The sequence below is a fragment of the Oratosquilla oratoria genome, chromosome 30, assembly GCF_046742065.1.
Source record: "Oratosquilla oratoria isolate Oo_2021 chromosome 30, ASM4674206v1, whole genome shotgun sequence".
NCBI classification, from domain to species: Eukaryota; Metazoa; Arthropoda; class Malacostraca; order Stomatopoda; family Squillidae; genus Oratosquilla; species Oratosquilla oratoria.
In genome coordinates, this window is record NC_134806.1 from 3,698,280 (window position 1) to 3,721,471 (window position 23,192).

General features: G+C 40.0%; 1 protein-coding gene across 1 annotated transcript in view; it reads right to left on the bottom strand.

The window, feature by feature from the left end:
- The window catches only part of Snrk (SNF related kinase), a 74,010-nt gene that overhangs the window by 38,104 nt on the left and 12,714 nt on the right, over window positions 1-23,192 (bottom strand). The window contains exon 2 of the mRNA XM_076212458.1: window positions 12,320-12,364. The gene's annotated coding sequence lies outside the window, so the exon portion shown is untranslated. The remainder of the gene's footprint in view (window positions 1-12,319; window positions 12,365-23,192) is intronic.

Here is a 23,192-nt window from a genome sequence, read left to right on the forward strand (position 1 = left end):
CCTCTTCCTCAATCTTCTTCCCCTCCTGTCTCTCTTTCGGTTCGCATATTTCTCTGGCACCTTCATTTCTACAGCATACCTTTGCTTATATCAAGGCCAGTCGGTACTGTACCAACACATTCCTTCCCTCCGCCAGGCCTTTCTTGTTAACACAAGCAGTAGCTTGCCAAAAGGAGCACAGACAGTGGCCGTGGCAGCTCTAGTCGCAGCCTCTACTTATTCTTGCGACACTATCGCTCCGAAACCCGATTGCGATCACGTTCATGTATTTGTTTTTCATTATCTTTCGCGCCAGAAATTCACACCGCGCCCTTCTCCGGTGTCTTGAATGCGAACCGTCTAATCAGTTCTACGTCTGGCAGTACCTTCACGTTCATCACATCCCCCCCCTTCAACCCACTACCAGTTTTCCTTAGTTTGAACCTTTAACTTGATGCCAATACATAGCCATTCTGCCCACAAACATATGAATATAATACTCCCATGAAGAACACCTATCACGCCTCTTTCATTGAACACCAAATACATACCAGCAGTTATACCCACCCGTCTCATCACGAAGGCTAACTTGTTAAGGACTGAAGTTTCCGGCACTTCTATCATTATAGACCATCTCGTGTTGTTATCGGCCGAGTATATTTCATTTGTCGGTCCACTTGTCGAAGATATAATCTAGACCCCACTTTTTTTTTTTCTTTTTTTTTTAAGAAAGTTGTGGAAGGACGTTAATGATGTTAATGTTTAGTCGTCCAGGATTATATAATTCAATGTTATCTTATTGTCGAGAGTAGGTCTTTGTGGAGTGCTGAATAAATCGGTCATTGCTGTGGTGTATGGTATAGTGTGGGAAGCTTTAAATTTGTAAATGGAAGGGTTGCTTCCTGCCATTTGGTAAGCACGTGTGACGCGAGAACGACTTTGGCGTGCGTGTACAGTTTCAATGCGTCGGTACGTTGATGTGGGAGTGCACGTGGGACCTGATCGTTTTTAAATTTTTGTTGCGCGTTCCCTGCGCCCAATATTCTTATATGGTTTATTGTTGCTGATCGGACGAATAAATACGAGTCTTTTACTACCAGCTGAGTGGAGGCGCTGAAAGTGATGGATACCGCCTTATGAGCCTTGTCAACCTGTTTATTGTCACTGACACAGATGGCCCAAGGCAAAGAGATCCAATTTTTAAATATGAGGAGACTTAGATGATCCACAAATGGATTTTGTAGACCAATGGGTGGTGGGGCTTGAAGGTGAATATTGCTAGAACGGTACTTCGTGAACCTGAAATGACTATAGAGGCTGAGGGAGGGGGAGGAGTTGTGAATAATATATGCAGAGAGGAAAGTGACGAGTTAAACTGTAGATTGAGGGGATGATGAGAGATCCCTATCTTGTTTCACTTGGGGACTACTGTATAACCCACTCTGGTCTAAATGGAACACAAGAGTGTATATGTTGTTATTTATCAAATGGGTAGACAGGTAGGAAAGAAACTTGGATGATTCAGCTGGCATTTGATCTGTTGTTAAAGGATTAGCACATCCCAACTTTCAAACCTAAAATTTCCCAATTGACTAAATAAATAGATTAAATTTGTTTTTCCATCATCCTAGTTTTCTTATGTTTTTATTGGCGTTTTTATTTCACCTAAACGAATCCTCTGCTACAAGTTGGGAATAGTGGTCTCCATGTTGATGAAGTAATAACATGTATCTAAAAACAATGCCCCCATTTGCAGTACATAAGACATGCAGAACTGCGTTATGAATCTTTCGCTAATTTTTTTCCTCAATTTCCCTCCATTTAGACCATGTCCAAATGGTCGAGAAACGGGGAGGAAGATGATATGTAGTTTAGAATTGTAGCAAATCAAAAGTAAAGGGCATTGGTGGTTTTGAGTTGCTGAACCCAGTCAGGTCACCTGAGAGACAAAAGTCCTCTGTCATTTCTCAAACCTGAGCAGATTTTATGTACAATTGGGGCACTTCATGACTGGTTACATTCAGCATTTACAAACCAGTGATCAAGAGGCAGCGATAAAAGACACACTGAGGGTTAGTTGATCATGCTCCTCCAAATCCAGACCCAATGCCTAAAAGTCCAAGACATGGGACAATCTTTCCCACCCGCAAGAGCCAAGTTATCACTGCCAATGGCATGTACTACTCCAGCCCAAACAATTGCATAGACACTTAAAATTAGAAGTCTATTACCCAAAAGGAACAGAAAAAGGGTAAATGATTTTCATTTGTACATTTGGTGAAATTAATTTCTCAGGAAAAACTAGCTGAAAGACATGTCAATGTCATGATATGATGCATGAACTATGAAAATGACATCCCATGGAGGTATATAGGTCTAGGTCTACCTCCTTGAATTAGTGTTTTTTGCAGTATGTATCCCTAGGCCTATATTTCTTATAGTCTGATGTAAATTTTAATGGCCAGAGCACTTCATATTTCAGACAAATGATGAGGCACTGAAAGCTGCTGAAGACCCTAGTATCTCAAGTCTGAGGCTGATCCTGAGCCTGAGCCAGTTCTCAACACCTGTGAAGATGCTGTAGTACAGACTGTCAAAAGTATGAGTAGATGAGAAAAACATTGATCAGTTAGGGTGGAAATTCGTCCTCTTGTACAATCAGTTGGCAAGTTAACTTGATCCCTGTGTTTTTGTTCTAGTGAACTTGACAATTAATTTGGAGGAATAAGAATAATACATCTACATATAATTTTCAGTTCATCATTTCTACTTGAAGCTGAACACCCATTTGATCTACATTACTTTCAGGTATTCAAATTAACCCTATACAGTGCTCATGCAAAACAGACTCAAGGCTGATCTAAAACCAGAGACTTTGGCAAGCAAGGTTATGGAAACCTATGAATCATCAAGCAAATTTGAGATGGATGATGATGATGATGAGACATCTGTAGATGATGATCCTGAGTAAGAGCCTGAAACAGAATCCAAGAGTCAGGCTGGTACTGATGATGAAGAGTACAGTGAGTCCTCCTTATACAGTAATTCTTTATCCAGTAAATTCACAGTTACAGTATTTGGTAATTACTACCCTCGATTCTATATAGGGTAAGAAAAATTCACAGATATGGCATCCACTCGTGTTTTGGAGGTAAAATTAGATATTTTTAAGAGGAAAGAGCAAGGAGAAGGTATGTCTGCCATAAGTCGAAACTTGGGTTCGGTATACGGTAATTTAAATTTGCGGTAAGGTTTTCAGGAACACATATGTACCGTATAACGAGGACTCAATGTACATTCAAAATGAGGTTAAATGAGTGTAATTTTACAATTATGAGCAACTGCCTGTCTGCACAAGGTTTTGTAATCAATCATCCCAGCTACCCAGTCATGACAATATTATTTTCATTTGTGTCTTTTCAGGAACACAAGTGATGACAGTGTCAGAGAAGTACATCTTCTATTCATGCTTGATACAGCTGTTTGCCATTTGCCCTGTCTGCAGGGCAGCTCAAAATCTAACAGGCTACTTGAGATGAAGGGCACATTTATTATTGTAAACCAAATGTGTGTCAAAAAAGTGGATTTGCAAGATAATATTATTCATCGACCAAGAGTTATTACCTCATTACTGTATGAAATTTTTGTGTTCACATTAGAGACAGACTTGAACCATTTGAGTTTGTACTGGTAACTTGCACTAAACATAAAATAAATAATGACAATTTGCTGTTTTGTTTAGTTTGAAAGAATTCACATAATTATTTTCAATGCTTTCAGATCATGAGATAGTAAACCCTATTACCATAAGACACCAGCAGGTAACATCCTGTTATCAAGTTCCATTCTCTTTGTTGGTGCCATTCCTGGCAATGTTACAAGTTTTCAGTTTTCTAGGTTGCCAGTCCATCCACTACAATACATATTTCAAGCACCAGTCATTGTTCCCATGGTCTGCAGTACAGTCAGTGTGGGATGTAGAGCATGAGGTTGTCATCTATCTAACAAAGAATGCTATGACACCTTTAGTTGTTGGAGGTGACAGCAGATCAGACACCCCTGGCCATTTGGCCAAATATGGTTCCTACAGTTTGATGAATCTGGATACAAGGAACACTCTGGTCATGGAACTAGTGCAGATAGGTTTTCACAATGGGCTCACTCATCATATGCTCATGTTGTGTAAAAAATAAATTTCCAAAATCTGCGCACTGGTCAAAACCAGTTAATGAATGGAAAGGACAAAAAGTATACCTTCATTTCTAATATATACTGTACAACATCATACATTGTAAACCATCTCTCAAAATCACCTTTTCATGCTATGTGAATAAACTGTTGCTTGTCCAACACTGGTGTACAAGTAATGTCAAGGTCATGAACAGTCAAATGTGACACACTCTGTGTTCCATATGAACAACCTGTGAAATTTCAAGACATGTAAAGTTATGAAACAAGGTTCAACAGATATTCCACAAAGTGAATCATACGTTGACACTACAAAACTAACTTTTCAAGCCTTGGGTACTCGAAACCTCTAGTTCACATGCAAGCAGTGACACTTTTTTCCCTTTCTTTGGTAACCCACTTGACAAGCTGGCAGTATGCTATGTATCTGTACTTCCTTAAAAGAAAAGATGATGTATTGTGAGTTAGACTGAATGCAGTCGTGAAGATATTTTTATGAGGTACTGTTACAAGTAAGAGGTTTTGTTTAAAAAATTGTAAATACACCTACTTACCTATAATAATCAATAATTTGACTTTGTTTTTTGGCCTACTTGGTGTATGTAAAATAAGAATGTAAACACAAGCAATTGCCAGGATCACTGTTACTCAACTTTTACTGAATCATGAGGTTCTGCCAAGCTGAATAAAGAGCCATGGACATTGAAGACAATAAAAGGTACGAACCACAAAGTTGTGTGCATCCTGTGCACCTATTTTGTCCAATAATGCATAGTTTTCCCCTTTGTTTTGGTCATCTTCAGCATGTTCAGAGTCTGACCTGAAGTAATTACCATCACTAATGTCCCTGTGTGGGTTCAAACATATACCTTTGCGATCCAGGCATGATATCATGATCTCCAAGTTCATCCCCAGTGAGATCAACTGATCCTGACCAGTTACTTTTGCTCAAAATAGAATTTTTATTCTAAGAAATATTCTGTTAATGTCTAGTCTGCCTTGTTCAATTTTGCAATACAGGGTAAAATGTGTGTGTGTGTGTATATATATATACACACACATACACACATATACTTTTAGTTTCTATATGTGATTTACCATACATTTATGCAAAGTAATACATATGTTGTGTGCTTATCCTTTAAGTTGGCTAAAGTGAGGCAGAACAGTATTGGAGGAAGTAGCCAATGGGCTTGATTAGGCATTGTTGTGGGGAGGATTTTGTCAGCAATTTCCAGTGTAGAGAGGAGGTCAACCATTCTCTTGCTAAACAGATGAGCATTATGCAGATAATTGTTGAATTCTTGATGAGTAGTTGAGGTTGCAATCATGTGGGAGACTGGGTTGGTAGGAGATACTCATGATCTTGATATTAAGGTGCAGTATCCAGGGGAGGGATATAGGTTCTAGCATTTGGAGGGCTATAGGTATAGCAGAGATGTAGACATGACATCCAGTCAAGTTTGCTCTGCACAAGAGCCTGGTATAAGTTCCAGAGTGATTGTCTATTTGCTCCCAATCTTGTTTACTGTTGTTATAGACTGAAAGACAATACAAAGTAGCCCAAAATAAGCAAATCTCAGGTACAGAAATGCTATACAATGGAGTCCCTCAAGATGTAATACTTCACCATTACTATTCAACCTCTTCACAAGTGATATCAACAACTCCAGAACCCATCTTGGCTGTGGCATTCCTTGGGGAGACGGGACTGCTCGGACAGACAGTCTATGGAACGACAACAACAACAACAACTCCAGAACCCGAACTATACAACAATCTTCTCTCATATGCAGAGGATTTGACAGTAGTAACCCATCACAGTAAGTACAAAATAACAACAAAGAAACCAAACCTACCTATACAAACTGGAACAATAGCTAAAAAAAATAACAATGGATGCTTCACCCCAGAAAGCAGGATGCACCAAAACCACACTTATTAGACACCTGCATACAAACACCAAAATCCTCCCTTTGAAAATTAAAGGAACCCAATTCTATGCAGAGGTGGATGTAGTGAACTTGAAGGAATGGCCAAAGATTAGATGGATGGATGGGGTGACAGGGGAATGTCTGTTATGCAAGAGATAGGTGTGAGTGGAGCTGGCTTGCATATGGATATGTTCATACAGCCCAAAGGGGTTTCTCACTGTCCTCTCTATTTTCTGCATGAGAGGACAAGGAGGAAGGGTTGATGTGTAAGTGAAGCAGCCCTTCTGTGGATGTACTGTGTCTTGCTGCATTGCTTCTGACCTATGCAGTGGGTAGGAGACCAGGACGACCCTTTATCCATAAGGATTACAAAGGATTACAAAGGCGGAGCATGCCAACAGGAGACCTTTTGATCCATATCTAGGTTGGATGCAAAAAATATCTAGGTCGGAGCTAAGATGAGAGGAAAACAATGGGGGTGGAATGATAAGGAGTGCATGCATCCCTTGATTAGCTACCCCCCACCTCTTCAATACAAATCAAATTCTTACAGGCAGCATACAGGGGTCACTCAGCTACAACTATAGAATAATCAAGACACTGATGCTGGCCTAATGACACCTACATAGGCTTCATCATATAGAAGAGGTTAAGGATGTCAGTCCGCTTTATAGTAGTACAAAAAAATAAATAAATAAATAAAATAAAATACATACATACATATACCAAGGCTTCTTCCCCCTTATAAGGGAGGTAGCCAAAAAGGAAAAGGCACAAAATCATTCCCATCCATTCCATCCCTGAATACACTCCACACCCCTCCACCCTCCCTCTTATCTTAGAACTTCCTGGATGACAGATCATCCCTGCACCTTGTCCACTGCCCTGGGTCAGAAGCAGTGTTGCAAGACACGGCACATCCACAGCAAGGCTGCTTCATTAAATCGGCGACCCCCCCTCTCTGTCCCCCCATGCATAAAAGGAGAGGACGGGGAGAAATCCCTTCGGGCTGCGTCAAATTTTGCTCACACATACTACCTCACCCCCCATCCCCCGCCCATTCCAACTCATGCATCACAACATCATCCATATACAACCATTCTCCATTCACCCGTCTTCTGTCCTCTCCCGTCCTTCCTCAACAGACATTCCCCTCTTCCCTAAAGCCCCCCTTCACCCCATCCATCCACCTCATCCTAGGACATCCCCTCATGTTCAAGTAAAAATAATGGAAAAAAAATAATACTTGTTGAAAAATATTTTCAAGCATTGGCAACAATGTCCTGAAGTTTTAAAATCATACAGCAATTCTTACTATGGATAATTATCATTTCATTATAAATATCACATGCTGGCAACCTTCTGTTTACATGTGGCAACAAAACACAAGATTTTAGGTTGCTATTGTTTTGACTGTAGCTTTGCTCTCTTTTACTTTGTCCTTTTAGGTAATATATTTGACAGCAACACTGTGGTGTGTGTGTATGTGTTTGAGAGGAGGAGGAGCGCATCAATTACTGCCACAATGTGAGTAATGGTGCATGTGCAGTCCACATGGCTGTATTGACATTTATTATGCACTGCATTTTCTTTGTTTCCACTAGGCTTCTCACATCCTACAAACAATTACAAGTGTTCAAAATACCTAGACCATCAAAGCAGAGGAGGGCTACAGCAGAGAAGGGGAGAAAATCAGGCATAAATAAGAAGCATAAATAAGAGAAAGCTATTGCTGTCACTTTCCATCAACTGTTGCTACACACCAGCTGACACAAGTGACACCACCCATAGCTATACTAGACTTCTGGAAGTCAACTGCGACAAAAAAGCAGAAGGAAGAGGAAGAGCAGAAAAAAAAGTAGAGGCAGCAGCAGCAGAACAACACATTCATTTCATAAAGTAAAGCACCAACACTGAGGCTGACACCTATGCCCTCCCACAACATTATGAAGATCAGAATCAATGTTGAAAAGGATTTGGCCCTCAAGATCAAGGCAGTATATGACAGACTAACAGAAGAAAGACTCCTAGGAAGATGCTTGCAAGGCAAGACCCAGAACCTTAATGAGTCTCTTCACTGACGGACCTGGAAACTGTGCCAAAAAGTCGAGAGCCAGGGCAAGGTTATTTTGAACTTTGCTATTGCCCAGGCTGTATTCAATTATAACACTGGGTACAAAGCAGGGAACCTGGGTCCAGAATTTGATACTGCAAATGCCAGAGTACTCTGCCAGCTGGAGAAGATGTATGAAGAACAAGAGCAAGTACATACATATACCAAGGACATTTTCCCCCTTACAAGAAAGGTAGCCAAATTCAAAAGGCTCCTACCTATCTAATCCCCACACATTCCACTCCCATTCACCATTGCTCCCTCCCTCACTCTTTTCTTGGCTCCTCCCTGCATCTCGATCATTGCCCTGGGTCAGAAGTAATACAGTAAGACACAGCACATCCACAGCAAGGCTGCTTCATTTAATCAGTGACCCTCTCTCTCTATCCCCTCATGCAGAAAAAGAGAAGACAGGGGAAAATCCCTTTGGGCTTCATCAATATGTCATTCACACATAACCACTTCCTATCCTCCCCATCCACCACCCACTCCCTTCCATGCATCACAGCATCATCCATACACAACCACTTTCCACTTGCCCCTATCTTCTGTCTTCTCCCTTCCTTCCTCAACAGACACCCCCCTCTTTCTCAATGCCCATTTTACCCCATCCATCCATCTCATCCTCAGTCATCCCCTCCTGTTCACTCCAAGAGGAAGTATATCCATCAAAATCCAGTAAGAGGTTAAACTGATGGATCCTGAGCCCCAGTATACTGCAAGAGACTTCTAGGCTGCTGATGATCCTGGCTAAGAGCAGTACCTGGATGAGGAAGAGGCCAGCCCCTGGTAGAACTAAATCCTTGCCAGTGTCAGATACCATTTCCAGATAGCCCTAGGGGTGAGGTCTCTGTACCAATCTCTAACTTTAGAAACACTTTGAATGTCTTTATTTGAAAAATAAATTGTTGTTGTTGTTGTTGTTGTTGTCGTTCCCTAGACTGTCTGTCCGAGCAGTCCCGAAAATAAATTGTTGAATAATTTCTCTGCATATTTCAGCAATCCCTTTACACTGATGCCTGGAGTGTAAAAATCTCAAGGTAAACTTGTAAGTCCACTTTTGTCCCCTCCCCTAAAATGTCATTCAGAATAATACTACCCTCACAATTCTTGGTCTACTTGCATTATTCTTTTTGTATTTGAAAGCTGACACCTTATTCTACATTCTGAATGACTTTTATTATGATGTGTAGAATATTGGACTTTCTAGAAGGATTATGTTATAAACTGTTAAAAAATCTGTGGAGCTAAATATATCAGTAGAGCAAAAAATAAGAACTGAACCTACACATGTTTAGTGTGTTGATAATTATAACAATGGAAAAAAAAAAAAAAAAAAAAAAAAATCCAAGTTCAAATAACTGGAGATTGATTAGTGGCAGTTTGAATACAGAGTATTTTTGAACAATGAGGTTTTTATTGTTCAAGTACAATATCTATTGACAGACTTCAATGAAATTTGGTCATAATGACTACAATAATGAGCATGACTTTCAGTAAAAAAAAAAATCAGCTAGCTCAATTAGAAAAAAAAAAAAAAAAAAAAAAGGTCTGAAGCAGACCAACGTCCATAAAGGTGAAGAAGCCCTTGGCATTTGTTGGTGTTGTTGGGTGGGAAGTTCACTGGTGTGGTATGACTGATGCACTCCATTATGTGTTCTATGATTTCTCCAGGAGAGTTAATCTTTTCTTGGAGTGGAAGGGTTGTAAGTCTTGGGGTGGATAATGGGACCAGACGAATGGGCTAATGGGAGAGTCATAATGGACTGGTGAAGGTGGGTGTTTATATAGAAGGGTCTTGTATTCTCTTTTTTCTTAGGATGACTACAGCTATTCAGGTGGGGTGTGAGGTGTTGAATAGGTTTGTTGTTGAGGAAATTTTGGTATGCTGAATGGCATTGGGGTTGGATTTGAGGCTCATTTGCTTTAGACAAATCTAGGGTGTGTGGTTGGGCTGTGGATCCTAATGTTATTGATGAGGGTAATGTAGCATTTTGTGCATGGGATTCTTGTATTATGTGGGTGGTCTCCCTTAGTGTAGTTGTTAAGTGGAACTGGGGGGTCCAAACTGTGGTGGTAGTGCATATACGACTTTTGGTCTGGTTATCTTGAATTGTACTTGTTTTCAGTTTCTTTAGGATTGATGCATTCCAAGTCCCTAATACAGAGTACTTCCTTTACATATTGCTGTACTGTGCAATCTGAGGATGTAGGGTGGTCTAGCTTGCAATTTATACATTTGACTTGATATGTGGGGCACCACTGGTGAGGGCTAAGCAACATAGGCATATACCTCCTAGGTAGCATCATTGTTTAGTGTGTCCAAAGTGCTGGCAGTTGAAGCAATGACATGGGCATGGATAGTATTTCTTAAATATACTACAACTAGGTAGATTGGAAGCTGGGTTTAATTGAAGTATAGTATTAGTGTTGGATCATTGATTTTGTACCATTTATGGTTTTCTGAACTCTGTACACTTATTGTTTCACTAAGCTTTCCCTTATTTTATTAAGTTTGGTATTGTAGAGGTGAAATGTGGACTATTCTCATAGAGTTGTTTTAAATGGGGCACCTCAAATCATTTTTAGGGGTTCTCCTAGGTGCCACATAATATGGGGAATTCCATATTGGTTTTTAAAGTGATTGTATATTCTCATTGAACATTTCTTTGTTATAGAATCAATGTTAGAAGATTTCAGGTCCAAGAATCTTGGGTAGTCCAAATTAGGGTTCACTTCATCTGAGTATGGGCCAAGTTAGTTGCAGAGCTGCGGAGGCTCCAGAATGCAATATCTTGGTAGGATCCAGGTTGTAGTTACTGACAGTGGTATTTGGGTCTTTTGATTATGCCTACAGTGGCAAGTATTACCCTATGTGGAGAAGGTAGGGTAGTTGCTTTGACATTACCATTCTAGTTTATTCTTGAGCTGGGGGGGTTGTCAGGAGTACAATGGAAGGACTTTAGTTTTGGGAGAGATCTTGCTCACCCAATGTTGCTGTTTTATCATCATTGTCAATATCCTTACTACATTCTAGGTGACCATACTGGGGCCAATAACCCTGCTTCTTTAGGTTGGGGGAGGCCTGTTTAGGACACCTTCTAGCCCCTTCCCCATGTGCTACTCCCCATCCTTACAAAGAGCAACCACTAAGGTGACACCACATTCTGTGTGGGTTGTGACTAAGGGTTTCCTGGGATCACATCTCCTGGCCCAAGTTACGCACCACCACCAGTCAGCTTATGGTTATTAGATGGAAGAAAAAGAAGTTATTGGTTGTTAGTGGGAAAGAAGGTGAGTGAATATGTTGTTAGCCTCAGTCACTGCCATTATTCTTGGCACTCAAAGAGACATGGAGGTGGTGGGACAGTACTTGGTTCTCCTTTCCAGGTTTCAGTACCCAAACCTCACTTCTAGATCCAGTTATCCTCTTACTTAACCACTTCAGTATGACTCAAATTCTTGCACACAACATCGACTGCCATACTGTATGTAATTTGTTGTTAGTCTCAGTTAATGGACCCTCACATGTCTTGAGAATGCATGAACATGTCATATGAAGAGAGACTGGCTAAATCGAAATGACCAACTTTGGAATAATGAAGAGAAAGAGGTGACCTGCTGACCATTTACAGAATCATGAAAGGCACACAAGTCCTTGATAAAGAGGACTTATTAAATTGGGATAAGAGAAATACAAGGGGACATGATAAGAAACTCAAAAATAATAATTATAGAAGAGACCTGAAAAAAAAGAAGAAAAAAAAACAAGAGTGGTGAATCTGGAACAAACTGGGTAAAATAATAGTGTGCAAAAACTATACACGAATTTAAGGCAAACTAGACACTACGATATACAAAGACAGGACACCACAAGCATAGCTCCCCTTCCCATAAGATACAACTAGATAAATACATGTATGAACATAGTATAACTATTCATACTACATGTAAAAACCTTATTTGATTCTCTTGTCAGAGAATCCCCAATATTGCACAAATGGCAGCAGGCAAAGGAGCATGATCACCTTATTGAAAATTGAATGACTATAACCATAGTATATGTGGGCACAGATGGTTTCAATAGCTTTTAGCATAGACATACCTGGTAATGTAGGGCTGTGGTGCCTTCACATCATCACTGGTTGACCTGAAAAGAAAGGTGTGGTGAGCAAAGACAGTTTATCAAGAGTGACAAGTTAGGACTTCAGAGAAATACAGGTTCTTTTCTTAACCTTTGGGCATAAGGAAAGATGAAAAAGATGTTGGGAGGGTGGTGAAAGTGGGAAGTGACTGAAATAATCAATTGGTTTTCCCCATGTCATCCTTGCAGTATATCATGGTTCTTAGGCCTGGCCCATATGTCCATCAAAGAGGGTGTGTTGTGCTATTGTTTGGAGTAGGGCAAGAGCACAGCAGTGTAAGATGTGGTGTTCAGTGTTGATAATTGAATAACAGGTAATATGAGTTTGTGGCTAGGCTGATCCTGTGTCAGTACTTCTTCAGTGCCGAGAGGTGGCCTGATCACACTTGTGCCAGTGTGATTCTTGCCTGTCAGGGAGTGATTTCTTAGTAGGCAGAATTACAAAGAGAGTTTGGGGGTCAGTACTGGAGCGCTTGTTTTGTGATCTGGATGTGTCTGTCTTTGTCCTGATGTGATCTGGATGTGTATGTCTTTGTCCTGATGTGATCTGGATGTGTATGTCTGTCCTGATGTGATCTGGATGTGTATGTCTGTCCTGATGTGATCTGGATGTGTATGTCTTTGTCCTGATGTGATCTGGATGTGTATGTCTTTGTCCTGAAATGATCTGGATGTATATCATTTTACTAGTGTGATCTGGATGTGTATGTCTTTCTACTGATGTGATACAAGTGCATATGACTTTGTACTGATGTGATACAGGTGCGTATGACTTTGTACTGATGTGATCTGGGTGTGTATGTCTTTGCACTGATGTGTTCTGGGGTACTACTGAGAATTAGTCATAATCTGTGAAGTAGGATGCTTGATTATTTTATCATTATTATAATTTTTCACATCCAACCTAGTTATGGACCAAAAGGTCTCCTGTCAGCATGCTCAGCCTTTGTATAAAGCATAGAAAGTATATGTGAAATCTTGGGCTATTGCACAGAATTATGTACCTATTATCTTCATGTGCTGTTATATACTGGTTTGAGTGCTGGAGGCTTTAAAAGGTGGTTTTGGTTTATTCAATTATTAATGCTTTGTTTTAGGTCATCTGTAGGATGTCTTCATATTCTTGACTGTTGGGATGCTGGGTAGGCATAGTCAGTTGTGGTTCATGTGAGCTGCTTGTATACAAAAATCAGTGATTTTTCTGCTGGCTAAATCCAGTGTATGTTAATGATCTTAGTATGTTCAATTTCTTATTCCTATTCACTATGAATCTTAATATGTGAACTGAAAGACATATGCATATCAAATGTGAGGCTTACAATTTTTTTTTCCAGGTTAGTGCTTGGAAGTTTTAATTTACTTGGATGTTTCTTTGATTCATGGGTGTCTGGAATAAGTGATACCCCCAATGATTTTTAAGTAAAGCTGCCATTATGTTCTGAGTCTGACACAATTCTATTTCATCTAGTTATTTGTGTGTTTTCGTCAGCTGTTTTACATCTGCTGTGTTGGGCTACGCTAGCTAGGCCATCTACATACATGAGCTTTGTTGTGCTCCAGATTTAGGGTAAGAAGGTCATTTGTAAACATGTTAAAAAATGCTGTTGATAGTAGTTCACTGTACAATATTTTGATCCTCAATGTCTTAAAATACAGACGCTCCTCAACTTACGTTTTAGTTATGTTCCGAACGGCCGAACGTAAATTGAAAATGAACGTAAGTTGTTACTGTACTATACATCCGTAAATTCTATTACCATATCTTACAAAACACCCCTAAATCATTAATTATACAGATAACATTGTAAAAAAATAACATTAATTTCAAATGAATTAAATTCAAGCAACATAAATTGAGATGTTGGAGGAGGAGGAGGATGATGATGAGGCAAGGCACTTTCAGTCTGTCGTTTGTGCAATGTAAACAATGGACGCAGCGTCATGCGTAAGTATCATTTGAACTACAGAGAGCGCGCTAAACTAAAAAATTCATTCAAAAAAAAAAAAAAAAAAAAATTACAGTCAGTTCAAACGTAAAATCGAAAAAATGTAAAACGAATGAACATAAGTAGAGGAGCGTCTGTACTCTGCACTCTCTGCCAACTAATAAGTTTGTCTGCCATTTCTTGTCATTGTTGTAGATGTCCATCAATGATATTTTTCAAAAGTACATGTCTAGTGTCTGTATCTGAATCTATTATCACCATTACTGTTATATCTAGAGATGCTTTCTTGTTGAAACCCCTTAGGACTTGTAGTGTGATGTTTACGAGAAAAGTGCCGGTAGGGTGGCTCAGCCTTTTTCACTCCATTCCCCCTTCATAAATTCCAAACACTCATGTGGCCCCTTCATCTTTCTCCCAAATCCTACCATAGCAAAAAAGTAAATGAAAAAAATAATAAACAAATAATATCAATAAATAATACTCTTAATAAAAAAAATTGATGATGAGAAACCCTTTGCTTTATTACCAAGTTGACAATACTAATAATAATAATAAAAATAAATTGATGACGAGAAACCCATTGTTTTATTAGAGTTGACAATAACAATGATTTAATATTTCTTCTGTCATGACAGTGATGGAAGTTTTTTTTACATTCAGATTCCTCACATTATATATAAATGTTTCATTTGTAACAGTAAGCCAGGCTCCCCCTAAATTCTTGTCATGGCTCCCTCGGGGACCCCCCCCCCAGGCAGAGAACCACTGATCTAGTTGTTTTTGCATTCTTTTGGCAGCTGTTCTGTAGTTGTTGTGCCAGGCTATGCTAATTGGGTCATCTACTAATGTAAGAACTTTGAGGTTGGGCTCCTGGTTTCGGGTATGAAATGACTTGTGAACAAGTTGAACAACACTGGTAACAGTAGAGCTCCTTGGGGGATTCTATTGTACAATCTGTTTGTCTCCAATCAATGACTGTTTTGAGATACTCTGCATTCTCTGCCAGCTAGAAAGTTTGTCTCCCATTTAATGTCATAACTGTAGATGTCCATCACTGATCTTTTTTACATGGATATGTAAGCCTAGGGAATGTATCTGAGGCTTTGTTTAAAACTATTGCCACCATTACTGTTACATCTAGAGGCATTTTTCTTGCTGAGATAATTTAGGACTTTTAGTGTGAAGTTCATGAGCAGTGTGCTGGTAGGGTGGCCTTAGAATTCATAATGATTTGGAAAGTAGTAGTTGATTTTTCTTTCTTTCTAAAATTGGTCTTAGATATGAAGGAAAGGAGGGAGATGGTCTATGATAGGGAGTCTATTGGTGATTTGTTAAGTTTTATAATGAAAATTACATGGACTCTCCTCCAGATTACTACCCAAGACAGTGGCACAAGATTGTTCACAAGAATAAAAACACTGGTAAACTACAATATATAACAAGAACAAGCAGCCAGATTATTGGAATTTTGCTTTTTTCTTTATTGGAGAAGGGTGGAGTATTTTCTATGTTTTTATTTTGAGTTATCTTTCTGCTTTCTGGGGTTGCAGGTATGAAGCTTGTTTTGGAGAAGAGAACAAGATGAAAGAAGTAGCCTGTGAGATGAGGATGGCATATGTATGAAACAGGTAAGAATCAGAAAGTAATATCTTTCTTGTAAACATCATGTCTAAATGGGTGCCACCAACATTCTGCCAAATCAGTGTGATGTGATAGAGGCCAATTATTCTTGAAAATCAATACAAAATCAGTTTCAATACGTGAAATATCTACCAAACAAGGGTGGAAAATAATATATACAGCCACTGATTCAGCAACTGGCAGTTGAAAACTGAGGTTCTATGGTATACATAGAATAAACCCTTGATATATCAAACTAATTAGGGAAAGCTTGGTTTTTATAGCCAAAAGTTTAATATATCCAAAGGTTTTATTATATTGAACTTTGGGTCCACTAATGAGATGGAAGTTTGGTACACACTGTCCAACCAATGCACTCTCAATATTTCAAATTAATTGGGGGAAGGTTTGGTCATTAGAGCTGCAAGTACATACTATACATACAAAGGTATTCCAATTTTCTAAGAGCCTGCCATCCACACCAAACCTTGCATGGCATATACCGAGGTTTGGTATAGAGCTGCAAGTACATACATACATAGGTATTCCAATTTTCTAAGAGCCCGCTATCCACACCAAACCTTGCACGGCATATACCAAGGTTTGGTATAGAGCTGCAAGTATGTACTATACATACATAGGTATTCCAATATTCTAAGAGCCCGCCTTCCACACCAAACCTTGCACGGCATACACCGACCTTGTTCGTTATATTAGACGAATGGTCAGTTGGTCTCACTTGAGTCAATATAGCAAAATCTAGTATAACGAGGTTTGGTATAGCAAGGGTTTTTTGTGCTCAACTTTTTTTTTTCAATTAACCAGGCAGACTAGTTAAATTCAAATTTGGCTAGTCTGCAAGAATTTTGACTAGAAAATAATAATAATTAGTCTGCCCTGTTTTATAATCACATGATGTAATCTTAATATTGGGAGAGCCCAGTACTAGTCAATCATTAATTCACATTCAACAGCCCAACATAAACAATATACTATCCCCCTCCCCAAGTAACCTATCAGTAGACATCATGGGATGTCAGATCGAGTGACAACTGAAATTTATTTATTAACCTCTTGACTATTAACCCTGGCTGAGATATCTTGGACTTGGATCTAGACTTTAATCTAGGCTATAGAGACATAAATGCATGTGTTATAAGGAAATCAATTCATAGTCAATAATAAACAGTACACTGACATGGCAATCACAGGACACTTCAGTCATACTGTGACTACAGACTCAATTGTTAATACTACATAACAGATCATTTTCATTTTAAAAATAAAACAAACAAATACATGCATACATATACCACAGGAATTTTCCCCCTTACAAGGGAAGTAGCCGAAGTCAAAGGCACAAATCCAATCCCACCCATTTCATCCCCACATACTCCACTCCCATTCACCATCCCTCCCTCCCTCTTTTCTTGGCTCCTCCCTGGATCTCACCTACTGCCCTGGGTCAGAAGCAATGTAGCAAGACACAGTACATTCATGGCAAGGTTGCTTCATTTAATCAATGACCCAGCCTCTCCATTCCCTCATGCAGAAAAGAGAGATAGGGAGAAATCCCTCTGGGCTTCATCAAAATATCTTCCACACATACTTCCTCACCCCCATCTGATGAACCAGACAATTATAATTCAGGCTACTAAAAAAATACTTTTTTGTACTGATCTAGTGAGTGGCCCCTTAGCCTCCATCACTCCCCACTCCCACCACACCATGGAATTAAGCAGCAGTGATGAATTATGCGAGTCCTGCATGGGCTCCTAATCTCAGTGAGACACACCACAACACCCTTCAAATCATACAAAACAAAGCCCTAAAAACAATTACAGGCTGCATAAATACAACACCTACAGACCATTTACACCATGAAACAAAAGTCCTCAAAGTCAAGGACCACCTCGACATGAGAGGCACACAAACACTTGCTGCAGCCACCACAAACACATCACACCCGCTACACTACATAGCAGAACACCAACACACACCAAGAAACATTAAAACTACACCCAAAGACCTTTATTACGCACAGATACTCTCTTCTCTTCCTCCACAACCACCAAATACCAGCCTCCGGAAACATATTCATAATCATATCACTCACCGCTCCATTAACACACTGAAAGACAACACACTGCTGCATGCCAGACCCCCTGATATCCACCCTTCTGAATCCTCTCTCCCACGAAAGGACAGAATCCACTTGGCCAGACTGCGATGCGGTCACCACCCAGCACTTCTAAGCTACCAGAAGAGGCTGGACGACCGTGTTGTGAACAGCTGCCCAGGATGTAACACTTCACCCCATACCATACAACACATAATGGAAGACTGCATTATACACAATCATGCACGCAAACAACACAACATACACTCTATAAAGGATTTGTGGGAAAACCCAGTTTCGGCTGTGGCCTTCCTTGGGGAGACGGGACTGCTCGGACAGACAGTCTAGGGAACGACGACAACAAAATTAAGCAGCACAAATCCTGTGCTAAAAAAATAAATAAATAAAATAATAATAATAATGAGAGAAGTTAACAAACCCAACAAAACACTCAATTTCACAAATGAAGTCAGAGTTCCCATCGATTTGTTTACAAGGAAAATAAAATATTCCCAATATTTAGGGATAATCTTTATACAAATTTGAAAATAGTTCTTTCTATACATATCATATGCCCAGCACATTTTTAAACTTGAAAAATATTTGTTTACAACTTTCATGATAATCTTGTAGTAATTAGTTTTCACTTTCCTTTTACCATTACATTATCATAATCATCATCATGTATTGTGACTGTATTGTGACAGGCCAGGTTATTATCTTGTGGGCCAGACGTAGCCCTTATACGCATGACCACAACACAGTCACAATCAGTGAAACTCATATCAATATCTTCTTTTCTTTCTTATTTCCGAACAACAAATTCAGTGCACTCAGGGGATTTCTTTTTCCCCCAGCAGTCTGACCATTATCCCTGACACCAGACCAGACTTCTACTAATATATTTGTCATCAAAATATTTTGCCTACCGTTTTGTTTATTTGCTCACCAAGCACGTGTGCATACCTTCTGCCCATCTTTGTAATAACCAATGGACAAATGTGCACATGGTGGCCTGGAGGCATATGTTGTAATGTAAGTGTGCTTTTTAAAAATCTGAGAAAACTGCATTTAAAATTTTCAACATGATCTCCAAAACCATCCATTCAAATTTCATCTAGTTTACACTATTATAATGGCATAAACTAGGGAATTCATGTTTCTAATATCTATCCCAAAATGATCTCATCATTTTACTTTACGCCTTTGCTGCAGCATAAAATGTCAACAGTGCATCAAGCTGAAAACTCACCAGTGTTTCAGGACTCACTAAAACATAAGAAAATAAGCACTTGAAACCCTGATGTCCTATGCAGCTGTGATTGGTACCACTGGTGTCAACTGGTATGTAGTAGCAACAGCTGATTGGTTGGGAGTGGAACTTTTCAGGAATGTATCCAAAGGCACAGTAGAGGCAGAGTTGGATGATGTATTGCCAATGGTAGAACGAAGTCTATTGGGGCCCAATGGTAGACTGATTGTAGGTTAAAATTTCATTGGACTAAAAACTGTCCCAATTCTTATGAAAATAGAGGAAAAGGTTAGGAAACAGACAATCAAAGGAGACAGTGCACCAGTCATGCTTATGAGATATGCTAGTGATGGTAACAGTGATGGAAAGTTGTTGACCCTTGCTGTATTGGATGCTGGATGTTCAACATTGGTGTGTGGCTTGGTATGGATAAGCAGGTTCATGAAGCACCCAAGTAACTATTAGAAAGCTAAAATTACAGAAGCCACATCCTCCACAACCTTCACTTTTGCAGATGGGGCAGTTCAGTCATTAAAACAAGTAGCTTTAAACTGCAATATAGGTAAATTGCATGCATCATTTGTAACTGATGTGGTCCAGTGTAACATTCCATTACTGTCAAGTAAAAGGTCAATGAAAAAGGCAAAAATATTGATAAAATTTGGGACAGACTAGGTGACAGTGTGGGCCAGCCACTGACTTCTGGTCTTCATCCTCAGGACTATATTCTATCTGTTTCAAGGTGACTAGGTAAGATGGGATGTTAGTGGGACAGTATCAGTCCCTTGAGACCAGTGGGAAGGCTATGGCAACGACACTGACTAGACAAGTTTGGCATCCGAGAAGCTAATAAAGTTTGTCAGGGATGCAGGAATTGTGAAAGCTGGCTCTGAGCAAGAGATAAAAATTTCAGCATACTGTGAAATATGTTGCCATTACCAGATGGCTAGACCTCATCCAGTGGTAAGCATTCCTATAGCAAGGGCATGAGGTTATAGCCATGGACATGAAGTGCTGAAAGAGAACTACTTTTTGGTTATGGCAGACTTGGTAACAAGATACTGCACTCCAATAGTGACAAATGATAATCACGCCTCCACCATCATCAATGGAGTTTTTTGTAGCTGGATTGCTGAGTTTGGGCCATTCATAAAAATTATTACAGACAATGGATGTGAATACAACAACTCTGAAATGAGATCCTTGGGAGAGGCTTTTACTATTAAAATCATAACAGCTGCTGAGAGTTAGGATTTGTGAGTGTTGGAACCCTATGATTGGTGACTGGAAAATATTAGCCGATATCCGGTAAGATTTAGAAGTTGCCTCGAATTGGACCATTTCAGCAAAATATGCCTTTGAACTTTTCTGGGTTCTCTCCTAACCAGCCTGTAATTGGAAACTATCCTGCTTTAATGACATAGGAATACTACAGCCATATCTTGACACACTCAACACCTGGTTCACCACATACAGATTCAAGGTAGTCCCAACCAAATCCACAGCCACACTTCTCACTAAATGAACAGCAAAATAGAAATACATACCATACTTCTTTATCAACAACACCCTCATACCATACACCAAAGGTTCTTTGAGTACCCAGTAACATAAAATGCATGTCTGTCATTCAAACAACACATCACAAAGACAAAATTCACACTTAAACTCGATGCAATCACATCACTAGCAGGTACAACATTCAGACAAAACAATATACCAATACAGTATACAAACAATATATACACTCAGCAATGAATTATGCAAACCCCACATAGGCCCCTATTCTCACTAAGACACACCACAACACCCTACAAACTATACAGAACAAAGCCCTAAAGACAATTACAGGCTGCACAAATACAACACCTACAAACCATCAACACCATGAAATGAAAGTCCTCAAAGTCAAGGATCACCTTGACATGAGAGGCACATAAATATTTGCCATAGCTTCCATGAGCACAGCCCACCCACTGCACTTCAAGGCAGAACACACAACGTGCCAAGAAACATCAACACCCAAATACTCTTTTCTTCCACCAAACCACCAGCATCCAGAAGCATATCCAAACTATATTGCTCACTGCTCCATCAACAAACTGAAAGACTACTGCAAGCCAGACCCGGCTATAGATCCCTCTGAATCCTCTCTTACCTGAGAGGACAGAGTCCACCTGGCCAGCCTGCAGTGTGACCACCTTCCAACCCTTTTAAGTTACCAGAAGAGGCTGGATGACCATATCACAGATACTGTACAGGATGTAACACTTCACCCCATACTATATAATACATTATGGAAGATTGCATCATATGCAATCAAGCACACAAACAACAGAATATACACTCCATAAGGAATTTGTGAGAAATCCCTGTTCCTGCCATGGCATCAGGAAGATGGGACTGCTCAGCCAGGCAGTCTAGGGAACAACAACATCAAGAACAAAGTGTAAGCACAAACAAGCCTCCTGCTCTGGAGTTAAAGCATCACATATTGTGAGAGGTCACTTAATGCATTCCACTTGGCCAGACAGGAATTCGTGAAGGCAGTAATGTGTGAACGCCTGGCCAGGCCAGGGCTTTATGCCACAATGGTGATGGAATATATTGTAAATGGAATAACAGCCCCACAAGTTGCTTGGTCCATGTATAGTGATTGGTTGAGATAGCAAGCAATTTTTTGTGAGACATGGAGAAGTGTAAGTGCAAGTCCATGAGTGTAGTATAGCATAAGCTCCCAATGGAGGTGTCATTGTGTCTGGAGGCAGTAGACAGGATGTTAATCATGGTGACGAGATTCAGGAAAACTACTGAAAACCCTCCACAAGATGTACAGGACTATCCCCCTGATGATGAGTCAGAAACCAGTAATGTGGCAGATGGGCAACTGGAAGATGTTACTGTACCACATTAGAAGTTTAGGACTCGAAAGTCAGGATTGGCCAATGGATAAAGAGAATCCATGCTGAGAATGGGGAGTTGGTGTCTGGATAAATGGTGAATTGTGCTGGAAAAGCAACCAGGAAATAGTGACACTTCCAATATGCAGTGGAATACAGATGGTAGCATTTGAGGAGTGGACCTACAGAAGGACTTCTGAACATGGGCGGCGCTCAATGATGATGCTGAGGTACCTGTTCCAGTCACCTCTGCAGATGTTCTACAGGCCAAGGATGCTGAGATGGCCAATTGGAAGAACAATGATGCACATGAGGAGACAGACAGTGTGAGACAGGATACCACACAAGTCCATTGGATAGTGATGGAAAGGCAGATGAATGGGAAGCCAGTGATCAAAACACTCCTGGTTCCTTGGATTTTCGAGGAAGACACTACAGAGCGGCAGAAGGATTCCTCAGCATGTCCAAGGGTAGTTGTGTGCCTATCACTTGCAACTGCTTCAGCCAATCAATGGATTTGTCAAACTCGGGATGTGAAAGTGGCTTACCTACAGGGGAATAAAATTGGCATAATTCCTCTAGAGTAATATCGGTGAAGTTGAAGGTATTATCTGTATCTACATTAATGACTTCTTATGGACTGGTACACCAGAATTAGAGCAACTGATAATTGATCCAGCAAGTCAGATCTTTTTGGTTGGCAGTATATGGTCATGGAGAATTTGATATATTGGCCAATATTGGCAACAGACACAAAGACAGTAACAGAGAGAGATGAGAAAGGGAGAGACAAGAGAGAGAGAGAGAGAGAGAGACAAGAGAGAGAGAGAGAGAGAGAGAGAGAGAGAGAGACAAGAGAGAGAGAGAGACAAGAGAGAGAGAGAGACAAGAGAGAGAGAGAGACAAGAGAGAGAGAGAGAGAGAGAGAGAGAGAGAGAGAGAGAGAGAGAGAGAGAGAGAGAGAGAGAGAGAGAGAGAGAGAGAGAGAGAGAGAGAG